The sequence below is a fragment of the Rhinatrema bivittatum genome, chromosome 3, assembly GCF_901001135.1.
Source record: "Rhinatrema bivittatum chromosome 3, aRhiBiv1.1, whole genome shotgun sequence".
NCBI lineage: Eukaryota > Metazoa > Chordata > Amphibia > Gymnophiona > Rhinatrematidae > Rhinatrema > Rhinatrema bivittatum.
The window spans coordinates 579371518-579394502 of NC_042617.1; the positions used below are offsets into that span (position 1 = coordinate 579371518).

Consider the following 22985-nt stretch of genomic DNA (forward strand, 5'->3'; position numbering starts at 1 on the left):
TTACCTAAAATGCTACAGTTAACATGCAGAGGGTTTCTAGAGAACTTCTTTGGGAGTTGCTTCAAATTCACCTCTCTGGGTCCCTGTAAAATAGTAAATCAAAAAAATAAAACAAACCCTTTTTGTGTCAAAGGACAAACATAATGCAATCGATGCAAAGGGTAGCTCTTGTGTTTTTCTTTCTGCTCATAAAAAAAAACATAAATAAATAAAAAGAGATAAGGTGTGCCCCAAGGAGTGCATATGCGTGCTTCATAAATGCTGTTGATTCTCCTCATTACTATGAACGATGTTGGCTCATACACTCCTTTTCCGATGTTCCACGTGTAGGGAACACTGCCTGCACCTGCACCTGCACTGCACAGATCTGTGTGATACCTTCAAGACTTTCAAACAATTGTTGGGAACAGAGATGAGCAAATAATTTGAGGATGGAGTTTATCACGGGAGAATTTCGTCTTGACTCAATTTTGATGGAATTTTTGGATCCACCGAGGGAAAAGTGTTACTATAAATCAAATAAATAAACACATGCACTGCCTTTTCCCCAGCCAATCCAGGGAAAATCTAAGCAAGTTCAGCGAATGAGCAAAACGTTTGTGGGTAGCTCAGATTAGACTGCAAACATTTTGAAGTTCTTGTGTCTCTTTTTAGCAGTGGAGAGAATCAGTGCTTTTGAGTGTAGTTTTACTCACTATGAGTTTTGAAGAGCTTGAGAGTGGATAAACAGTGCTCCCGTGCCATCGCCCGAAACGAAAAACATTAGTGGGTGACCATAAGCAGCTCTGCTGATTTCAATTGCATTGTCTGTGTCTAGTCTGTAGTCATAGGACATAGTTCATCCAATAATGCTGAAACTTTCAACTGATCCTAGCCAAGGCATGAGGATGATTAATGATCCCATTCATAAATTAGCCTTGGCCTCTGGAAGCCCAATAGTAGAAAATGCATTTGGAAAGTGCCATATAGCCAATTGCCATAAAAAGAGATAGTCATGAGATAGTCATCGCAACCTGAAAAAAAACAGGTATTCCAAGGACACAGGAAGAACAACTACCATAGATGCTCCAATAAAACCTTCCGTTGCACCACAAAACTGCCCACAATCCTCCATTCAGTCAAACATATACACCCCTATTTTTCATCTCTGGTATCCTTCACATGTAATTACTATAGATTTATTGTATTTAATCTGGCTCAAGGCTGGGATAAATCTAGGCTCGAGAACTTCCACAGTCATGCAGTTCCCATTACTTCCTGTGGGAGCAGTTTTGGTACTTCCAAAAAAAAAAAAAATGGGGAGCAATTAGAAAGCTATCTGCGTAAAAACGTTTTTAACTCTAACATATGCCACCCAAAAATGTTCACATTCTTTTTTATATTTTCAGTGTTGGTTATATTTGTCTAATGCGAAAAAACCCCAAACCCTTAAATAGCTTAAATCTTATCCACAAAAGGCAGGCCATCTCTCTTATCCTCATTGTTATAGTTAGAGTTGTGCACGGGGAGGGGGGGGAGGGGGGTTCAGTTCGGGCTTCATTTTTGGGCCCCCGTGGGAAATTTCGTTTTTCTTGCGGCTTGGGGTTTTTTTTTGTGGGCCCCCGAAAATGTTAACATTTAAAATGTTAGTGCGCGCTGACTGTGGTTAGCACGCATTAACGGGAGTTAATGCGTGCTAATGCGAAATTTCGGAATAATTCTGTTCGGTTTTCATTGCCCCCGAACCATGCGAATTAGACAATTTTGTCATTGAAATTGTCTAATTCAGAAAAAATGAACACACATCTCTAGTTATAGTCAGTCCTGAGAGACCTGTAACCTTTCTCGCTTTAAGTGATTCAGTTACACCTCACATGCTTGCAGTATCCATATTTTCTATATGAATGCACTCTTACACATATTTTATACTTCTCAGCTGTTCAAACACAAAAGACATATCTAAGCATTTATATATTCCCAGGACAATACTAGCACACTGCTCAGCCACATTAGGAAGTAAGACTTAACCTACACTGATGACATCATAATATGTAGCACTATTATAGGCAATAATGCACTCATAATTCATACAAATTCTTCCTTTACATCACATACACAACAGCTGCAACAAGAAATCCACATTCATTTCTTCCAATGCATATACATCACAACACAAAACAGTTCATACATGAACTGACATCACAAGAATATGACTTTATAGAACAGAACATCTAAAGAAATAAAGCTACACCCTTAGGTGCCTTCTCGCAGGCTGACGATGTGATGCGAGGAGTGGCTTATGGCTGGGCCTTTCCTTGCCTTCTTGGCTAATGTTGCTACTGGGGAGCTTCTGGCCTCCCACAGCTGTTCTGAGGTCTACTGATGATCCTTCAGTCGCATTCGCTGAATGCTGTGTGGCTGAAAAAAAATAAACACCACAAGGTATCAATTACTTATACCTATCCAATCAAGGAGAAGGGACATGGTAAACATCAAACCAACAGAGAAGGAAAAAACAAAGCTGCTTGATAATGGGCGTCGCCAAAGCAAGGAATGATATCATAGAAAAGCACAACACAAGGATACCAGAAAATATTTGTAAATGTGTCAAAGTTGTAACCAAACAATTATGACTGTATGGCAAACAAGGAAAGAAATGCTTATAAAATGCTAATGAGCACGTGTGTATGCACAACACCAAATGGCAGATGGAAACCCCCAAACCCTACCACAGTAATACATAGTAAATGACCAAAATATTATACAAAATTATACAAAATATAATATACAAATATTATACAAAATATTATATACAAATATTATACAAAATATTATACAAAATATAATATACAAATATTATACAAAATTATACAAAATATTATACAAAATATTATACACTATTTGCTTACTTCGATTAATTTCTTCAATGTAAAAACTTGTTTACTTCGTTTGTTCAATGTAAAAACTTCGTTTTTTAATTCTGTTCTATGTAAACCACTAAATGTAGCGATAGTTACTGTTCCTTGTAAACCGGGGTGATATGTATATTATACAGGAACCTCCGGTATATAAATTATTTAAATAAATAAAATAAAATCTATTACTCCATTCAAGCAGTTAGGGTAGATTTGTGTGCAGCCAAAAAAAAAGATTTTTTTTTGTTTTGGTTTTTGTGTTCTTTTTTTCATTTTTCATTCCATTTTGATTTATTGTACACACAATTTTTTTTAGTGTGTGCTAAATCCCATGTAGTGTGCACTATTTTGATTTCATACCATACGGAGGTCAACTTTCAAAACTGCCCATGGTACACGATTTGAGTGTGTAAAATAACCCATATTTCTGCTCCAAAAATACATGTGTATGTTGTCGCAAACATGTATACGTCCAATTTATTTATTTATTTATTATTTATTTATTTCTTTTGTATACCGACATTCGATCGAGATATCACATCGGTTTCCAGATAACAGGTTGAATAGGGCGAGAACTGCCCTATTTTTACATTGTAACAAGATAACATACATGTTATCTTGTTACAAGATGAACATACATGTTATCTTGTTACAAGATGAACGTACATGTATATATTTTAGGTGCGAAAAGCTATATAACATGTTTACCTAATAACCCTGATTTTAACACACAGGCAGGTATTTTATAAAGTATGCACATTATTCTGAAAATACCTGCATATACTTGGACTCACAGTTTGTCAATACCTCTACCAATTCAGCCAGTCTTTCTCCAGTTCGCCTAGACCAGGGATGGGCAAGTCCGGTCCTCGAGGGTTGCAAACCAGTCGAGTTTTCAGGATACCCCTAATGAATATGCATGAAATAGATTTGCAAACAACTGAGGCAGTGTGTATGCAGGTCTCTCTCATGCATATTCATTAAGGGGTAGATTTTCAAAAACGGCGCGTTGGCGTACTTTTGTTGGCGCTCCAGGCGCCAACAAAAGTACGCGGGATTTTAGTAGATACGCGCGTATCCGCGCGTAGCCGCTAAAATCCTGGATCGGCGCGCGCAAGGCTACCGATTCCGTGTAGCCGGCGCGCACCGAGCCGCGCAGCCTACCTCCGTTCCCTCCGAGGCTGCTCCAAAATCGGAGCGGCCTCGGAGGGAATTCGCTACCCACCCCCCGGCCCTGTCTAAATCCCCCCCCTACCTTTGTTGGGGGATTTATGCCTCCCAGAGGGAGAAGTAAATCCCCGCGTGCCAGCGGGCCGCTGGCGCGCCTAGACACAACCCGGGGGTGGTTCCGGAGGGCGCGGCCACGCCCCTGGACCGCCCCGGGCCGAAACCACGCTCCTGGGCCCGCCCCCGAAACGCTGCGTCCCGCCCTGAAAATGGCATGCCGCTCGGCCCCGCCCCCGACATGTCCCCCTCGGAAAACCCCGGGACTTACGCAAGTCCCGGGGCTCTGCGCGCGCCGGTAGGCCTATTGAACATAGGCGCACCGGCGCGCAGGGCCCTGCTCGCGTAAATCCGGGCGGATTTACGCGAGCAGGGCTCTTAAAATCCGCCCCTAAGGATATACTGAAAACCCGACTGGTTTGCAGCCCTCAAGGACCGGAATTGCCCACCCCTGGCCTAGACCCTCTAGTACTTCACCCCTGAATCCCCACCACATCACCAGACCTCCCACCCAAAAATGGCAGTCAAAAGGCAAATCCGATTTCAGTTGCACGAGTCCATTAGCAGATGCATTAGTAAACGTTTGCTAATATATGTGTATGTACCTCATAAAATAGCAACTTGTGTATCTACATCTGAATCGCACCCTGGAAAACTCCTAGACTGCCCCTTTCCCCCCCCCCCCCCCAGTAAAATGTACGCACCACACTGCAAGTATGTTCATATTCTCTAGGTTTATAAAGAAGCATAGATACACGTTCGTGCTACTTATGTGCATAGAGGCTATTTTTACATGCGAAACCCCTTTGAAAAATCATTCCTAAACAGCGCTGGCTCTAAACGAACTGGCACTCGGTGCAAAAACGGAAACTGGCGTTTCCCCCCTCCCCTTGATGGCAGCTCTGGCACAGCACTTCCTCCTTCAGCAGTGGTGGCAGCGACTACAGCACGGTAGCACAGTCTATCCATATCTCCTCACCCCCGCCCCCCGCCACACACACTCTTTGCCTGGTACCAGTCTATTCTACCCTGTTCTCTCTATCCCCCTGCCCACAGTGCCCAGAATTCCTATCTTTCTCTCCTCCCCTCCCCTCCCCCCCCCTCACAGCAGGTTGATCCTTCACCTATCACCACAGAGAGAGGCTTAGAAACATAGAACATGATGGCAGAAAAGGACCAACGGGTCCATCCAGTCTGCCCAGCAAGCCTATGCTAGCATCTGCCGTGCCGTACAGGTGACCCCTACTCTTAGTTTCCCAAACCATCAAAATCGGGGCCCTTGTTGGTTGATGTCCGAGTCCAATTCCCCGTTACCTCCTGCCGTTAAAACAGAGAGCAATGTTGTAATTGCATCAAAAGTAGCAGGCTTATTGGTCAAGGGTAGTAACAGCTGCATCAGCAAGTTACTTTTTTTCTCAGACTGTAAAATTCAATGTCCTTGTTGGTTGCTGTCCAAATCTAATTCCCCTTTTTCTCTTTTCCCCTTGCTGTTAAAGCACAGAGCAATAATGGAGTTGTTTATTGGCAGGAAGGCTTATTGGTTTAGGGTAATAACCGCCACTCCAGCACATTTCCCCATGCACTCTTTTCTTTATTTCCATCCTCTAGCCTTTAAGGATCCACAGGGTTTATCCCATGCCCCTTTGAAATCTTTCACTGTTTTTGTCCTCACCACCTCTTCCAGAAGGGCATTCCAGGCATCCACCACCCTCTCTGTGAAGAAAAATGTCCTGACGTTGGTTCTGAGTCGTCCTCCCTGGAGTTTCATTACTTGACCCCTAGTTCTATTGATCTCTTTCCAACAGAAAAAGTTTGTGCATCATTAAAACCTTTCAGGTATCTGAAGGTCTATCACATCTCCCCTGCACCTCCTCTCCTCCAGGGTATACATATTTAGATCCTTCAACCTCTCTACATAAGTCATTTTGTCACCCTTCTCTGGACAACCTCCATCCTATCTCTGTCTCCTTTGAGATAAGGTCTCCAGAACTGAACACAATACTCCAGGTGAGGCCCCACCAAGGACCTGTACAAGGGGATTATCACCTCCTTTTTCTTACTGGTTATTCCTCCTCTCTATGCAGCCCAGCATTCATCTGGCTATAGCTATCGCCTTGTCACATTGCTTCGCCATCTTCAGATCTTTAGCCACTATCAACCCAAGGTTCCCTCTCTTGCTCCATGCACAACAGCCCTCCCCCCCCCCCAATCATAAACTCTTTTGGATTACCACACCCCATATGCTCTTTTGGATTACCACACCCCATATGCATGACTCTGCACTTCTTGGCATTGAATTCCAGGTGCCATATCTTCGACCACTCTTCCAGCTTCCTTAAATCATGTCTCATTCTCTCTACTCCTTCCAGCGTGTCAACTCTGTTGCAGATCTTAATATCATCCACAAATAGACAAACTTTACCTTCTATCCCTTATGCTATGTTGCTCACAAAGATATTGAACAGGACTGGTCCCAACACCGATCCTTGTGGCACTCTGCTTACAACCATACTCTCTTCAGAGTAGGTTCCGTTTACCATTACACACTGTCTTCTATCAGTCAACCAGTTTGTAATCCATGCCACCACCTTGGCAGTCACTCCCAAGCTTCTCATTTTATTCTCAAGCCTCCTATGTGAGACCCTATCAAAAGTTTTGCTGAAATCCAAGTAGTTCACATCAAGTGCTCTTCCTCGATCCAATTCTTTAGTCACCCAATCAAAAAAATCAATTAGATTTATCTGAGAGGACTTTGCCCTGGTGAATCCATGCTGCTGGGATCTAGCAATCCTCCTGACTGTAGATAGTTCACTATCCTTTCCTTCAGCAGAGTCTGCATTAATTTTACCACCACCAAGGTGAGGCTAACAGGCCTGTAGTTTGCATCCTCTTCTCTGCTCCCACTCTTTTGAAGCGGGACCATCACCGCTCTTCTCCAATCACTCGGAACACTCCCTTTTCTAGGGATCTATTGAACAGGTCCTTCAGTGGACCCACCAGCACATCCCTGAGCTCCCTAAGTATTCTGGGATGTGCCTCATCCGGCCCAATGGCCTTGTCCACTTTCAGTTTTCCTAGCTCTTCCCATACATTCTCTTCTGAAAACAGAGTTTTGTTACTCCCCTCCATTTTCTTGTTAACTAGCAATGGTCCTTCTTCAGGATCTTCTTTAGTGAACACCAAACTGAAGTATTCATTTAATATTTCAGCCATTTCTTCGTCTCTCTCCTCATATTGATCAGTCACCTTTCAATTTCACTCTACCACTTCAGACCTTTCTCCTTTCTCTGATGTATCTGAAAATGTTTTGTCATCTCGCTTTCTTTCTTTATTTGCAATCTTTGCGACCTTTCTTCTGCCTGACGTTTTGCTTTCTTGATTTCTTTCTTCATCTCCCTCAGTTTCACCAGATATTCTTCCTTGTACTCCTCTTTTTGGGATCTTTTATATTTCTTGAATGCTGTTCTTTTTGCTTTTATTTTATGTCACCTCCTCTGAGAACTAGATCGGTTTCTTATTTCTCTTGCTTTTGTTTACTTTTCTAACGTATAGATTTGTTGCCTTTGTAATTGCTCCTTTTAGTTTGGCCCACTGTTGTTCCACCTTGCCTATTTTCTCCCAGTCTTTTAGTTCTACCTCCAGGTACATCCCCATTTCAACAAGTCCATATTTTTGAAATTCAAAACTCAGGTCTTCGTGCGACTTCTGCGTATCCGTTTGATGATCACTAGTGCTGAGGTGGGCACCCACCCAGACATTAGAGACATTATCCCCGTTGGTGAGCACTAGGTCGAATATAACTCCCTCCCTTGTGGGTTCCATTACCATTTGTTTGAACAGAGCCCCTTGCTGGGCATCCACTATCTCTCTACTACTGGTAGTTTCCGCAGAAGGAATTTTCCAGTCTACGTCCAGCAGATTAAAATCTCCAATAACCAACACTTCTCCTTTCTTTCCCATCTTTTGGATGTCTTCGACCAAATCCCTGTCTAGTTCTTCCTTTTGAGTGGGAAACCTGTAAACTGCGCCAGTAAAAATGGATGCCCCGTCATTTTTTTTTAGGACGGCCCATAATGCTTCTTCTCTACCCCACCTTCCTTGCAGTTCAGTTGCTTGGATATTGTTTTTGACATAAAGAGCTACTCCTCCCCTTTTCTGTCCTCTCAGTCCTTCCTTAACAAGTTATAGCCCTGTAAGGCCGTATCCCAATCATGGGAATCCGTGAGCCCTGTCCCCATAACAGCAACAATGTCCAAGCCCGCTTCTACCATTAGGGCCTGCAGGTCCGGGATTTTATTGCTCAAGTTATGAGCATTAGTAAAGTTTCCAATTTTTTCCCTTGATTTGTTGCACTTCCTAGACATCTTTTCTGTTTTTTTTTTGAGCAGAAAAGCACTTATGGAGGATTGGTCAGAAGACTATCCTGGATTGGCCACTGTTGGAAACAGGATGCTGGGCTTGATGGATCCTTGCTCTGACCCAGTATGGCATGTTCTTATGTTCTCATGATAAGTCCTGTGGTCCTCACAATAGCACAAGCTGCAGAAATGGGGGAATGGATTTTGTTCCCTCATGATCAGACCTGCAGGCTCTGCAGCTTCCGTCTCTAGAAAACATTCAAGCAACTCGTGAAAACTAAGTTAACAGCATATTATGAAAGCCCAAGGTATGACCAACAGGGCAGTGCTGAAAAGGATTTTAAATGTCCTGTGATCGAGTCACACATTTGCTGAAGATGAGAGCATATAATATTTGTTTAAAGGACTGACAAATAGGTCAGGAGAGTATATGACTTACTTTGTATACCCTTACTCTGTGCATGATGGTTTTGTGTTTCATGGCTTATATGTGTAGTTCAGTGAGCAATTCATTAGTTTTATCACCGCTGTGGGAGGCAGAGGCCTCGGAGCTACAGTTTCCTTGGGTAGAACAGTTTCCGTGGGGGGGGGGGGGGGGCTGTTGACAAGGGAATCTGATCAGAGTTCATTCATTGGTCTAAAGTTATGGAATTCAATTCATAGCCACCAGCGGCAGCAGCACAACTACTTTCTTATTCCCATGCGTTCCATGTGAATGTAGTAACTATTCAGGCAGTAGCCTTTTATATAAATCACTTTGCTGCCGTCTGACTGTTCCAGAAGTGCATTTAATGGGACATTTATAACAGTTCCAACTTAACATCCATAGGTAATAAATCAATAAATGATCTTAGCTGATGATACATTAAACAATATATATTCTCTCTCTCTCTCTCTCTCTGTCTAAATATGAGAGAGATCCAGGAGACAGTAACGATTGTACAAAGAGAAGGTAGACGATCTCTTCCACAAAAGTGCAGTGATTCCAAGATGTTGCATAGCACACGAGTCCTAAAGGGATAATTCTGTAATCCGCCTAGAACAAGTATTTCTGAAAATCAGGCAGAATATAAATTACTGCAATAAAATAAATACATACAACTTTTCTTTAAGGTCCTTGCGATGATAAGAGTGACTACCTTACAGATACTGTGCCTCACCAGTCCTCCTGCCGGTCCAAGGTTGGGATCTGAAGATCAGCTGGGATTGTAAACATCCTGGCTGCCTGCCCAGACCGAGCTAGTGAAGGGAAAAGGTCGCAGTCGCACTGTATTTGTCAGCAGGGTGATTCACTTGGTCAAAGAGCTCACTGTCATCAAATGTACAGTTAATGGCTCCTCTCTATGGTGAGAGTCCGTGCTCTGTGTCTAACTGTAGGTGAGCAGGGAACACATAGGTAACCAGAAAGTTCTAGATATTGTTCTCCTCCTTAAGGGAGGTCATGTGGAGAGGACAGGGGGCCTCTATAAGGTACAAGGTTCCTTCCTGTGAAAGATGGATTTATGGGGCGTTGACGTGAGGTGTGTTTTTAGTGCTGAGAGATGGGGAGGTATCGTTCCCACCAAAGGGGATGAGGTGGGCTTTGCTATAAAAGTGCTTTCCACGAAGCACAGGAGATAAGGAGAGATGTAAATGGAGGAAGAAGGGAGGTATGTGGGGCCTCCTAACTCAGGACCCCTGGATGAGAGGAGGAGGGTGTTTTAAAGTGATCAAGACCGCTGGTGTGTGTCATCCAGAAGTTCAGATTTTCCCCAAGGGAAGGAGGGATTGTTCTAACTGTGGTTGGAGAAGGTACCTCATCTAATGCAGGGTTCCTAGGCCTTTGGGGTCCTTGTAAAAGAGAGCTTTAAAATCTGACAAGCAATTACTTAGAGTGAGGGAGTCGTTATTCAAAGAGACTGCAAGTGACAGTAATCCAAATTCTGATTGCTTTCTCTGATTTCTTTTTTGTTGCTATGAGTCAAGTTTGAGGAGCAGATTTCCTACCATTTGGGCCGATACAGTACAGTGGAGCACACTGTTAGCCCGCGTTTGGACGCGCGTTTGACAAGCTAGCTTTACCCCTTAAACAGTAAGAGGTAATAGCGCATGGAAAACGCACGTCCAACCCCCCCCCCCCCCCCCCCGAAACTAATACTGCCCTCAACATGCATGTTGATGGCCCTATTCGTTATTCCCGCACGATACAGAAAGTAAAATGTGCAGCCAAGCCGCACATTTTACTTTCAGAAATTAACGCCTGCCCAAAGGCTGGAATTAATTTCTGCCGGCACCGGGGAAGTGTACAGAAAAGCAGAAAAAACTGCTTTTCTGTTCACCCTCATAGCGATATTAAGTCGGAGGCCCCAAAAGTAAAAAAAATAAAAAATTTAAAAATTTAAAATCGGCCCGCGGCTTGAAAACCGGACGCTCAATTTTGCCGTCTTCCGTTTTCCGAACCCGTGGCTGTCAGCGGGTTTGAGAACTGACGCCGGCAAAATTGAGCGTCGGCCGTCAAACCCGCTGACAGCCGCCGATCCCTTCAAAAAGGAGGCGCTAGGGACGCGCTAGTGTCCCTAGCGCCTCTTTTTACCACGGGCCCTAATTTGCATAGGCCACCCTCCTGAATCGCGCGCCCAGGAAAGTGGCCTGTGCGGGCGCTGGGAGAGTGGGCGCTCGCCTGCTCTCCCGTGCGTTTTTGTGTATCGGCCTGAATTGTTATTTTTGGGACTTTACAATAAATTCTATCCTTTTGGGACTAATTAAGAGATCTGTGCATTGTGTTTGTGGAAGTCTCCCCTCTCATCTGGCCCCCAGTTGGGGTACCGTGGTGGACTGAACCCCATTCCAAGGCTTCAGTAGCACTAGTCCCCATTTCTGCAGTCTCCAGCGATGGCCCCCCCCACCAAAAGGTGGGGTCACACATAGAAATGCTGCCTTTTTAACATTCCACTACCGCTACGACCTCTTCTCATTTCCCAAGTGCCATGAGACATACGTAAAGGTCAATTTTAAAACAAGCGTGCGGGTGCACGTGTACGTGCCTACGCTGGCTCGCACCGAGGGACGCAGCCATTTTATAACATTCGAGCGTGTACGCACACACGATATAAAACGGGCTTCCCGCACGTGCGCCAAAGTTTATAATGGATGCACGCGTGCAGATGCTGCCCCTACCATGTAAGTAGGGGGATTTTAGTAGACGCGCGCCGAGGCAATTACCAGTTTTCCCAGTTCATTCCCAGTTTGCCTGTGTAAAGGATAGGACTTCCTAACCCCTCTAGTTAATTAGCTTCCCTTTTACCCGGTTAAGCCCCTACCTTCAAACCCTGATGACTAAGCCTCGTTTGTTTTTTGTTTTTTTTTATTACTCACACACCATCCATAGCGGAATCAACGTTATGCGGTAAGGGACCCCCGGCGCGCACTCGCGCACGTGAATACTTACACGCTGGTTTCATTTCCAAATCTAGGAACGCCCGTGCCCCACCCAGGCCCTGCCCATTGCTCTCCCCTTTTCCGGATTTGGTGGGCGTAGCTGGGGGATACGCGTGCACTCGGGCGCCTTTCAAAATCCGCTCGACGCACGCCGGCCCGACTTGGGCGCGGTTTCGGTGCGGGCGGGACTTTTAAAATTGACCTGTAAGGTTTTGGAGTAGATTTGAATGTGGCCAGAACTTTCTCTGACTTCTGTAAAACAGACTCTGTCACACCAATCTAAACATAAGAGTGCATTTTCCAATAACATTGTTAAGATTTCAGATTTTTTTTTCCTCATATTTCCTTTTCCCCCATTCAGCCCTCTGGTGTTTGACTTCTGAGCATATTTCGGTGACGCAGTGCGATGAATTCTTGGCCTTAGTTTACATGGACATTACTGAGCATCCCATGTATTTCCAAATATTTCAACCACCCAGGTCTGCACTGCGGCATCAGCAGAGCCACTTCTCATATACAAAAAGGGATAATGAGTTTTGTGCATATTACAATGAAGCTGGATAATGTATTTCACAACTTTCAGCTGGAGCCTATCCAAAATGTGAAATAGTGAGGGTATATGATGTTTTATACAAGGCCTCTGAGATGCATGGTTTTTAATTTGGGATGCAATTATTTTGATCCCCAAACTGGTCACGTGTCTTTCTTCTGAAAATTTTTCTTAGTCACAATATTGGATGATTTGAGCCCTTGTGGATGAATTGTGAACATCATTGCTTATTAAGTGGAAAGATTCAGTGATTATTCCAGCCATCGTATGATACCCAGTTTCTCAGCACTTTTTATAGTGCATTGATCTACCGCTGATTACAAAATATAAGAAGTTTAATCTATTCTGGGTTACGGAATTAAAATCTCCAGAGCTGATTTTCACTCTGTGTCATGCAAACAATAGAATATCAATCGCAAAAAAAATCCCAGTAAAGGCTTCGGCCTGGTAGCAAACTCCAAGTTAAAAGAAGAATCACAGAGACAGGTAGATTGTGATTATCTTCTGAATTGTCAAGATTCAACTGCATTTAGAAAAGCTTATTATTTTTTCATTAAAGACACATCGCTTAGGTCATGAAAAGTCTTCTATTCAGATTTTAGCTGGAAAAAAAAAAAAAACCACTTGATAAATATTAGTGCCCAAGTTCCTTCTCCCTCTTTCTACGTCAACCTTGCTGAAAAACCTTAACCCATCTCCCCGGATTCAGCCTGAAAACGCCGGGCCCAGCAGCTCATTTTACAGCACTGTAAGCAACGTTGCATGCTCTAAATGCACAAGTAAGACAGCGTAAATATTTTGCTTGTTCTGGCGTGAATCATCATCAGGCTCTTATGGCAACAGTAAGCGGAAGACAGTAACCAGACAATTTGCTAGGCTTTCTCACACAACAGTGGATTTTACGGGGCTGCTGAAAAGAACAGAATGTCCGCTGTCCTCGCTTTCACTCAAATTAACGCCGCCTATAAAGGCCAGAAGCGCCGTTTTGAAATCTGGTATGCGCCGGAGCAAGTATGATTACCCTTGGCTCAAAGCGTCTTGTCTTGTAGTTATAGCACAATGTGTCTCTAGGAAAAAAAAAAAAAAAAAGCAAGATTTTGAAATCTGACGGATGGCATGCCATGTGCCAACAGACTCGTTTAGCAAGAAATGTGGACATCTGGAAAACAAACACAGCCCTCCCCTTGTACTGTGTACTTTAAGTAAGACATTAATTACCGACAGAAGCGCGTTATTTGCCTCGCCGCCCTCAGGCAGTTACCTTCCACGGCAGGTTCTACGCCTGAGTCACTGCCGTGCGGGTAAACGTATCTGACTCTGAACTCCTGAGCTGTTCAGGAATATCAATCACCGCACCAGAGGTGCATCTCGTGGGGACGAGCAAGGGCCTCATAAAACATAGCCCCGAATAGAAAAAAGCGAGGAAAAAAAAGAATAGGAGGCACCAGACGCAGAGCTCGGAAAACAGAATATTCAGGTGGCTGGGAAGCTCCGTGGATGACGCCATCTTTTTCTTTTTAGATAATTCATTTCTCAGCAGTAAGGAGAGCAAGCGAAAGAAAAAGTTAAGGAACTCCATTTTCTTTATGGTTTCTATTTCACCAGTGAGGGAAAGTAATTATTTGGGGATTTCTTTAGCTCTTACACTGCTTAGCCAGTCTCAATAGCGGGTCAGCTGCAGAGGTCTACAATTCACCGTGCGTTTCATTCCCGGTAGCCCGCGCCAGCACCACCTGAATATATAAACAATTGTAAGTTTACCAAGGCTGAGCCAAGTCCCTGGATCTTGCCACGTCTGTCTATGGATTTTCAGTTGCACTCTCCTCTTCCCCCTATATATATATATATCTATATCTATAAAACCAGAACATCAAATTCACAGATGTAATAGAGGCAAACCAGGCCTAATGACCAAAAGCTGCCTGGAGGTAACCCTAGTAAAGTGCTGCTTTCAATGTGATGGCAGATTGTAGCAAAGTAAGGACATTTTGCTGCAATATAAATTGTGATAAACCAAAGTTTATGGCTTTATGATAGACACACAGCAAGGCAAAAAAATGTTAAATAACAAAAAGCCAGAAACCATTTTGACACAACTGCTCTTCCACGCTACTGTTGGGTCTGTTTTATCAAATGGATAGATGTAGACACAAAGGCCCGGATTTTAAAAGGGTGCGCCCGATTTTTATAACGCGCGCATGTTATAAAATCCAGGGTCGGCGCACGCGAGGGGGCGCACAATTGTGAGCCGCGCAGCCTGCCTCCGTTTCCTCCGCACCCCCACCATCCCCTCCCTTCCCTACCCCCCCCCCTTACCTTTATCCTATAAGTTGCGCCTGCCTCCGGGCAGGCATAGGTTACACGCGCCAGCCAATGGCCGGCCCACGATCCCAGGCACAGTGGCAAATGGCCGCTGTGCCTGGAGGCTCTGGCCCCGCCCTGCCCATTCCCCGCCCCTTTTTTCAAGCCCCCGGGACATGCGCGCGTCGCCGGACCTATGCAAAATAGGCTCAGTGCGCGCAGGAGGGTTTTAAAGGGGTTACGCGCGTATATTACACGCGCAACCCTTTTAAAATGCACCCCAAAACCCCCCCACGGTAAGTGACAAATCTAGCGACCATCCTAAATCTAATGATCTGCAGCCAAGCACAGCCAAAGTGTGAGGAAAGCATTTAGGGAGTTAACAGGAATGATGCAAGGAGTGCTGGACATTTCACTAGGACGCGCTCTCTCTCTCTCTCTCACACACACACACTCACACACACACACACACACTCACACACACACACACTCACACACGCGCGCGCGCGCACACACTCACTCACACACACACACACTCACTCACTCACACACACACACACACACACGCACACACACACACACACACACACACGTTAGAACCTGGGTAAAGAGTTTGTGCATTATTGACTGCGAGTTACAGGCGATGCAATGCAGAAATCAGTACAAATGATATGATTATAGGACTCTTTGCAACATACTCATCCGGACCCCCCTTTTCATAACTGGCTACCTTAGAAAATGAAATCACACCAAAACAATCAATCAAATCACATGGCTGAACTGCATTCCAAACATACATGTCAGGCGCAGGGTGCATGTAGTTAGAAAGCATGAGAAACGCTTGCCCCGACACTATAACTGCCATCCTACTTCAGGAGGTGATGGAACCCCTAGTTTTGTGATTTTGGCTTAGAATATTAACATTCGCAGCCTCGCCGACTGGGGATACAGCACCAGCAGCAATTTCCCTGTCAAACTAAGGCCAAGGCTTATGTGTGATTCTCCCCAGGACTGAAGCCAGATACATGCAGTTGCAGTTAATTTGCATTAGCATGGCAGTGCCACGTGCTGCCACTGAAATCATCAAGCTGGCCCTGCAAGCGTTTAAAAAAAAAAATGTGAATAGTTGTTCAACCCAGGGAGACGGTGGTGAAATTCTGCACGTCGCAGGAGATTTCGGCATGAGTGACATCCTGTGTCTCCTACCCGCTCCAAAACCTTTTCGTGGACCACTAACCAGCGGCCTCTCACTCTTCTGCTGGCTCTTCACACAGAATCCAGTTGAAATGGCTTTTTCCAAATTCAGTGGCTCAAGTTCCTCTGTTGTGATGCAGATGCATTTCTCACAATAAAGAGAACCCACACCAGCATATCGCAACTTTGATTATTATTGTGGGGCTCATCTTTTGTTTTGCTGGCACAAGTTTTGCTTTAGAAAAGAAGTGGGATTTGAGGCATGTTTGGGAGGTTATCTGGCTTTCCTTAACAGTAAATACGTGCACCGGTTAGTCAAGCTATATATTCAGATACATCCAGGGGGACTAAAACCATACTACTCGTAGAATCATAGAAGAATAGCGCTCAGGTGACCCTGAAGAGACTTCCAGGCTGGGGACATCACACATCCATGATTCCAGAGAAATGTCTGCCCTACTCTTAAAACACCCCTATACCACCTAGGTACACTCAACGACTACCCTTACACAGTTACAAAAAAGTCCATCTAAGAGGCCGAATGGCCACTGCTATTAATTGCATCAGTAGAATGGGATCTTCTTAGTGTTTGGGTAATTGCCAGGTTCTTGTGGCCTGGATTGGCCTCTGTTGGAAACAGGATGCTGGGCTTGATGGACCCTTGGTCTGACCCAGCAAGGCAATTTCTTATGTTCTTATGTTCTTTTCTCTGCAGTTCCTGTACAGCACGATATTTTGAGGCTGGAGAAATTCCCAGAGACACTGGAGTCGTAGAAGTAAAAGAATACACGAGCCAGCCATGGAATCGCCTTGTTTAGTTACTCTTTGACTAAGATCCAATCTAAAGTTAACAGGAGAAAAAAAAAATGGCCACGCCAATTGCATCGCCTTTCCGATGGCCGGCAAACGTTTATCCAGCTAGTGGGTAACAAACTGACCCAGAAACTGCTGGTTTATTAATGGAATTGATTTATATTCTGCTTTTCGGCACTTCAAAGCGGATTACATTCAGGCACATTTGTAAGTATGAAAGATGAGAAATAACGGCATGCGACAGAAAAACCAATGCTCAGTATATCTGTTCTGAGCAGGAAGAGTTGCAGACGGCTTGTGCGCGCCATTCTATGGCTAAGTTTCAGTGCCCGATGATGCTCTTTATTTTATTTGCCACTGAGCGCTCTGAGCCAGCGTCCGCCACCTTTGAATCGCTGGATGTGTTGATACGGAAAGCCTGAGATGGGAGGGATGCCCTGCAGCTCTTAAGAAACACCTCTTGTTCCTAGAGATAAAACTTTTTTTTTTTTTTTGCCTGGCTTAGACGTGATCTGGTATGAACCAGCGCTAACCAAACTCGGCAGTCTCACCATGTTGACATTTCCATCTCTGCCCTCCTTGTTTGCCAGTTAGCGTGCTATTAGTGGCCTCGCATCCCAAATGAAAGCAAAGGCCGATGTGGAATATGGAATCCACGGGCTGTTTAGTAAAAGGTCTCTTGACCTTTGACCTGCAGGCCAGGAAAGCTCTGGGCACATTTTCTTCATTTAGGAACAATCAGGAGTTAGCATGGTTTTGTAATTTTGTGCTGTTTCCTAATGCAGTCAGCTACATGGATATGATAAGTAATAAGCTGGAGGGCAATGCAATGACCACAGAGCGGTCAAGCAATTCAGTTTTTGGAGGGAAATTTTGGTTCATGCTTAGGTTATGGACATCCTCCTCCTAATGCATTTTAGTACTTATGGGGGCAATTTTCAAACAGCCTGCCCAGCTGCAAAGTGCATGGATGGGTCTAAGTAGCATACTTTAACCAAATTGTCAAAGGCAAATCACACAGGTCATTTCCCCTTTGAACATCTGTATAAAGGGGCATGCATTAAAGTCACCTGCACACTTTGTGCCTGCTCTTCGGTGCGGGTGGTCAAGAGGAGGCAAGGAGCAGGTGTTCTGAAATTAACCTGTGTACACGCTATTTTCCTTCCTCCCTCCATCTAAATCCACCTCCCCACGATCAGGCTAAAGGTCCGTGCGCTGCGGAAGCCCACGCGTGCTTTTAACGGAGCCGAGAAGGGCCGTTTCCAAACAGCACAAGCTGGGCACGTCAAGCTGCTTTCGGGCGGCCGGGTTGCTTTTTAAAAAGCCCTCCCTATCCTGATTTCAACTGGGACTGCCAATGCCACCGTTCATTTGAATGCAAGTTCAAAAACAAAAAAAAGGGGCCGAAGGTTCCCCTTCCAGAAACTTAAAAGGAGGCAGCTCTGTGCCCCAGTGGGCAGCACACTGTGTTCTTCCATGGGCGATAGGGAGATTTATTTTATTTATTTAACTTCTTGTAAACCATGAATCCAATTCGCTCTGCGCGGTGTACAAACAAACATACATAACATAAACCAACATAAAAGCATAAAAACATGAACGCTAGTTTGATATAAAATAATTAACACAGTCATATATGAAAGACATTACAGGTAAGCAGCATTTTAAAAAACCATTATCTCTAACAATCTGGCTAAAAAGGAACACCTTAATTAATTTACAACCTTTTCAGTACCCTTGTTCCTGTCAGCATTACAAAGGTGACGCATTCCAGATGGTTGATGCTACAACTGAAAAAGCCCTCCTTCTTGTTCTTTGAAGTCAATACTGCTGTATAGATGGAACATATAAATAAGCATAAGAACATAAGAACATGCCATGCTGGGTCAGACCAAGGGTCCATCAAGCCCAGCATCCTGTTTCCAACAGAGGCCAATCCAGGCCACAAGAACCTGGCAATTACCCAAACACTAAGAAGATCCCATGCTACTGATGCAATTAATAGCAGTGGCTATTCCCTAAGTAAACTTGATTAATAGCCATTAATGGACTTCTCCTCCAAGAACTTATCCAAACCTTTTTTGAGCCCAGCTACACTAACTGCACTAACCACATCCTCTGGCAACAAATTCCAGAGCTTTATTGTCCGTTGAGTGAAAAAGAACTTTCTCTGATTAGTCTTAAATGTGCTACTTGCTAACTTTCAAAGTCAATGATGAATCTAACATTACACCCAAATTGCATATCTCATGGGTCAAATGCAATACATGAGTATCCAGTCTAATATTAGTTTGTAATCCACTATCAGTCTTGCCAGTCCATAAAATTGATGTATTTCACAATATAAAATCAAATTATTTTGCCTCATCCAAGTCTGAATCTTATTACAACCATTAAGATGATCTACTGGGACTTCCCCAGGTTCTGCACTAACAATAAAAAATGCCACATCATCTGCATAACATTTATAAGACACATCCAAGGTTGATAAAATCTTACACAAGGGACTTAAAAATATATTAAAAAGAGCTGAAGACAATATTGAATCTTGTGGCACTCTGACCTCTATTTAGACCAAGTAGACCAGTCCACAGGTTAAATATATCCTTTGAGACCTTTCTTTTAAAAATGAACTAAACTACTTTAAAACTGTATCTTCTATCTCAAGACCCTCTAACCTAGCCAATAGTATTGTATGTGACATCAAATGCCCCAGCTATGTCCAGCTGGACCAAAATGCAAAATGCAGTAATGGCAAAAACAGCGTTTCAGTACCATGATTTACACAGAATCTAAATTGACCTTTGTCTAGAATAGATTGGTCTATCAAAACTCAAAAGACATGCGTGATCTTGTATGTCTAGTACTTTGGGTACTTATCAGGTCCGGTGCTACCAGGCTATCTGCGGTGCCCAGCCCGCTGGCAGCAGTAGAAGAAAAAAAGAAAGCAAGGCCCAGCACAGGGCCGCCGACAGAAGAGGAGAGAGTCTCAGTGCTAGCTGTATGCAGAGCCCATCTTGCCAACAGCAGACGGAAAGAAGAAAGAGCCAGGCCTGCTTGTAGCAGAATAAGTGGAGAGAGAGAGAGGGAGAGGCATGGTGTGGGGCAATCGGTAGAGAGGCTCCAGGGCTGACAGCGGTAGAAGAAAAAGATAGGTAGAGAGGTTATGAGGGAGTGTGTATGTGCATGTGAAAGAGAGTATACATGTGCATGAGAAAGCATGTGGGAGAGAGTGTATGTGGGAGCACATGTGGGAGAGAGAGATAGGGAATGTGTAAACACTGCAGGAGAGAGGGGGTGCCAGCATGGCCATTTGGCTAGGGCCTACAATGTTCAAGGGGCCTACTTTTGTTGGGCAAATTTAAAAAAAAAAAAAAAGCTAAATATATCTATTTCTGACATGTATAAATCAAAATTTCAATTGTAATTGAAGAATTTGCTAACAAAAAAGCTCGTAAAGCCTTCTTAAATAAACAATTATTTGGGAAATTTAGAAAACGATTTCTCTTCTTAAGTATCACATCAGAACCTTATATAGGGGCCTACTTTTCTTAGCTGGCACAGGCCTAATTCCTGCTCTGTGTGTAAATGAAGGAGCAAGGGAGTATGCATGAGTGTGTGTGTGTGTGAGCGAGAGATTGTGTATGAGGAAGTGAATGTATATATATGTGTGTGAATGTGTGTGTGTATACAAGAAAGAATGTGTATAAGAGAGAAAGAGCATATGTAAGAGGAGTTTGGGTTTGAGACAATGAATGTGTATGTTAGACAATGTGTGAACATGAGAGAGAAAAGAGAAAGTTTGTGAAGCCCTCCCCACCCTAATCCTCTCCCGGGGGATGCTGGGAGTAGTATGCAGATGAGCCTTCCGGTCCTCCTCTACTGCAAAGGGTGTGGGGCCTCTGGAAGCTGGGGCTGTGGAAGTCAATCCCTGGATTGCTCGCGGTGACTTCTGGACTCCTCTCCCGGGGGATGCTGGGAGTAGTATGCAGATGAGCCTTCCAGTCCTCTTTTACTGCAAAGGGTGCGGGGCCTCTGGAAGCTGGGCTGTGGAAGTCAATCCCTGGATTGCTCGCTGTGACTTCTGGACTCCTCTCCCGGGGGATGCTAGGAGTAGTATGCAGATGAGCCTTCCAGTCCTCTTTTACTGCAAAGGGTGCGGGGCCTCTGGAAGCTGGGCTGTGGAAGTCAATCCCTGGATCGCTCGCGGTGAACTCTGGACTCCTCTGCCAGGGGATGCTGGGAGCAGTATGCAGATGAGCCTTCCGATCCTCCTCTACTGCAAAGGGTGCGGGGCATCTGGAATCTGGGGCTGTGGAAGTCAATCACTGGATCGCTCGCGGTGACTTCTGGACTCCTCTCCCGGGGGATGCTGGGAGCAGTATGCAGATGAGCCTTCCGATCCTCCTCTACTGCAAAGGGTGCGGGGCATCTGGAATCTGGGGCTGTGGAAGTCAATCACTGGATCGCTCGCGGTGACTTCTGGACTCCTCTCCCGGGGGATGCTGGGAGCAGTATGCAGATGAGCCTTCCGATCCTCCTCTACTGCAAAGGGTGCGGGGCATCTGGAATCTGGGGCTGTGGAAGTCAATCCCTGGATCGCTCGCGGTGAACTCTGGACTCCTCTGCCGGGGGGTGCTGGGAGCAGTATGCAGATGAACCTTCCGGTCCTCTTCTATTGCCAGTTATGATCAGTTGACTGAAAAACATGAGGCAAAAACTCCCAGGCACCCCTGCTTCCAATCAGAAGTTAACCCTTTAGAGCCAGCTAGACTGAATATAATAGAAGCTGTGAACGTGGAGGCTGACCAACAGTTGGCAGTATAACAGTAAAACAGAAGCTATTCAGAATAAAGCATGAACAATAGCATTATCAACAGAAATAAAAGCTGCTGTAGAAGCAGGACACTGTGAAATCAGGCCAACAGTGAATGAATAGGACAGCACCTGTGGAGACAGGATATATAGATATAGATATATATTTATATATCACGCCGAGCACCTCATCATGGCCACATAGAGATGCATAGATCTGGCAGGGACTAACGAAGGTCGAGTCCTCTGGTTCAGGTGCTTACAGCAGTAGGAGAAGAGAAAGGAACATTGAAACAATAGGAGGAACATAAGATGTCTGACTCCAGACTTTCAACTCTCTCTCCATACCCGGCTCCTCTCCCCCCCCCCCCCCCCCCCACTCTCCCCCTTTCAGATACCAAATGCTCACTTAGAGCCCTCTATCAGAAATATTCTGAGCCCCTTCAGTGCCTGTCCTAATAGAGCTCAATAGAGAACAACTGTTGTATATAAGCAAGGAGACCGTACAGGCTACTTCAGGAAATGCTTATTGTAAAGCAGCGAGGGTGGTAACAGAGACGGAGAATATAATGGCAGACAAGGAACCTAAGGCTGATCTAGTCTGCCCAATTTGCTTCCTTCTGCCAACACTGCAGGAAATCTCTGGCTTTCCCTTCATTTCTTGGCCAACGAGGATCCTCTCTGCACTGTCTATCCCAGGCATTCTTGAATTCTGCTACTGTTTTTTCTTCCACCACCTTTCCATGAAGAAATATTTTCTAATGTTACTCGAGTTTACCCCTTTTGAGCCTCATGTCATAATCTCTTAGAACATAAGATATGCCATGCTGGGTCAGAGCAAGGGTCCATCAAGCCCAGCATCCTGTTTCCAACAGAGGCCAATCCAAGGCACAAGAACCTGGCAAGTACCCAAACATTAAATAAATCCCAAGCTACTAATGCTGGTAACAACCCGTGGCTGTACACAGTATTCAAGGTGCGGTCTCACCATGGAGCGATACAGAGGCATTATGACATCCGCCATTGTATTTTCCATTCCCTTCCTAGTAATTCCTAACATTGTTTGCTTTTTTGACTGCTGCAGCACACTGAGCCGATGATTTCAATGTGTTATCCACTATGATGCTTAGATCTCTTTCCTCTTGTTCTAGAACTTCCTATCCACTGAAACATATTTGCTTTTTATTCATTTTTTTAAATACCTCTTGAGATATTTGAATGCCTTTATCAAATACCCTTTTCTCCTTTAGCATATATATATATATATGCAGTAGGTTTGTGTGTGTGTATACGAGAAAGTGTGATATATATACACACACAGTATATACAGTATATAAAATTAGGTTCTTATTAAGTCTCACATCATAGGGATTTTGGTACAGATTCTGTATCATTTCGGTAGCCCTTCTCTGCACCATC

At 44.4% G+C, this 22985-nt stretch overlaps 1 long non-coding RNA gene across 1 annotated transcript in view; it reads right to left on the reverse strand.

Moving 5' to 3' along the window:
• Positions 1–2173: 2173 nt before the first annotated feature.
• Positions 2174–22985, reverse strand: part of LOC115088392 — an 83161-nt gene continuing 62349 nt past the window's right edge. The window contains exon 3 of the long non-coding RNA XR_003855767.1: positions 2174–2397. This is a non-coding gene — a long non-coding RNA (uncharacterized LOC115088392). The remainder of the gene's footprint in view (positions 2398–22985) is intronic.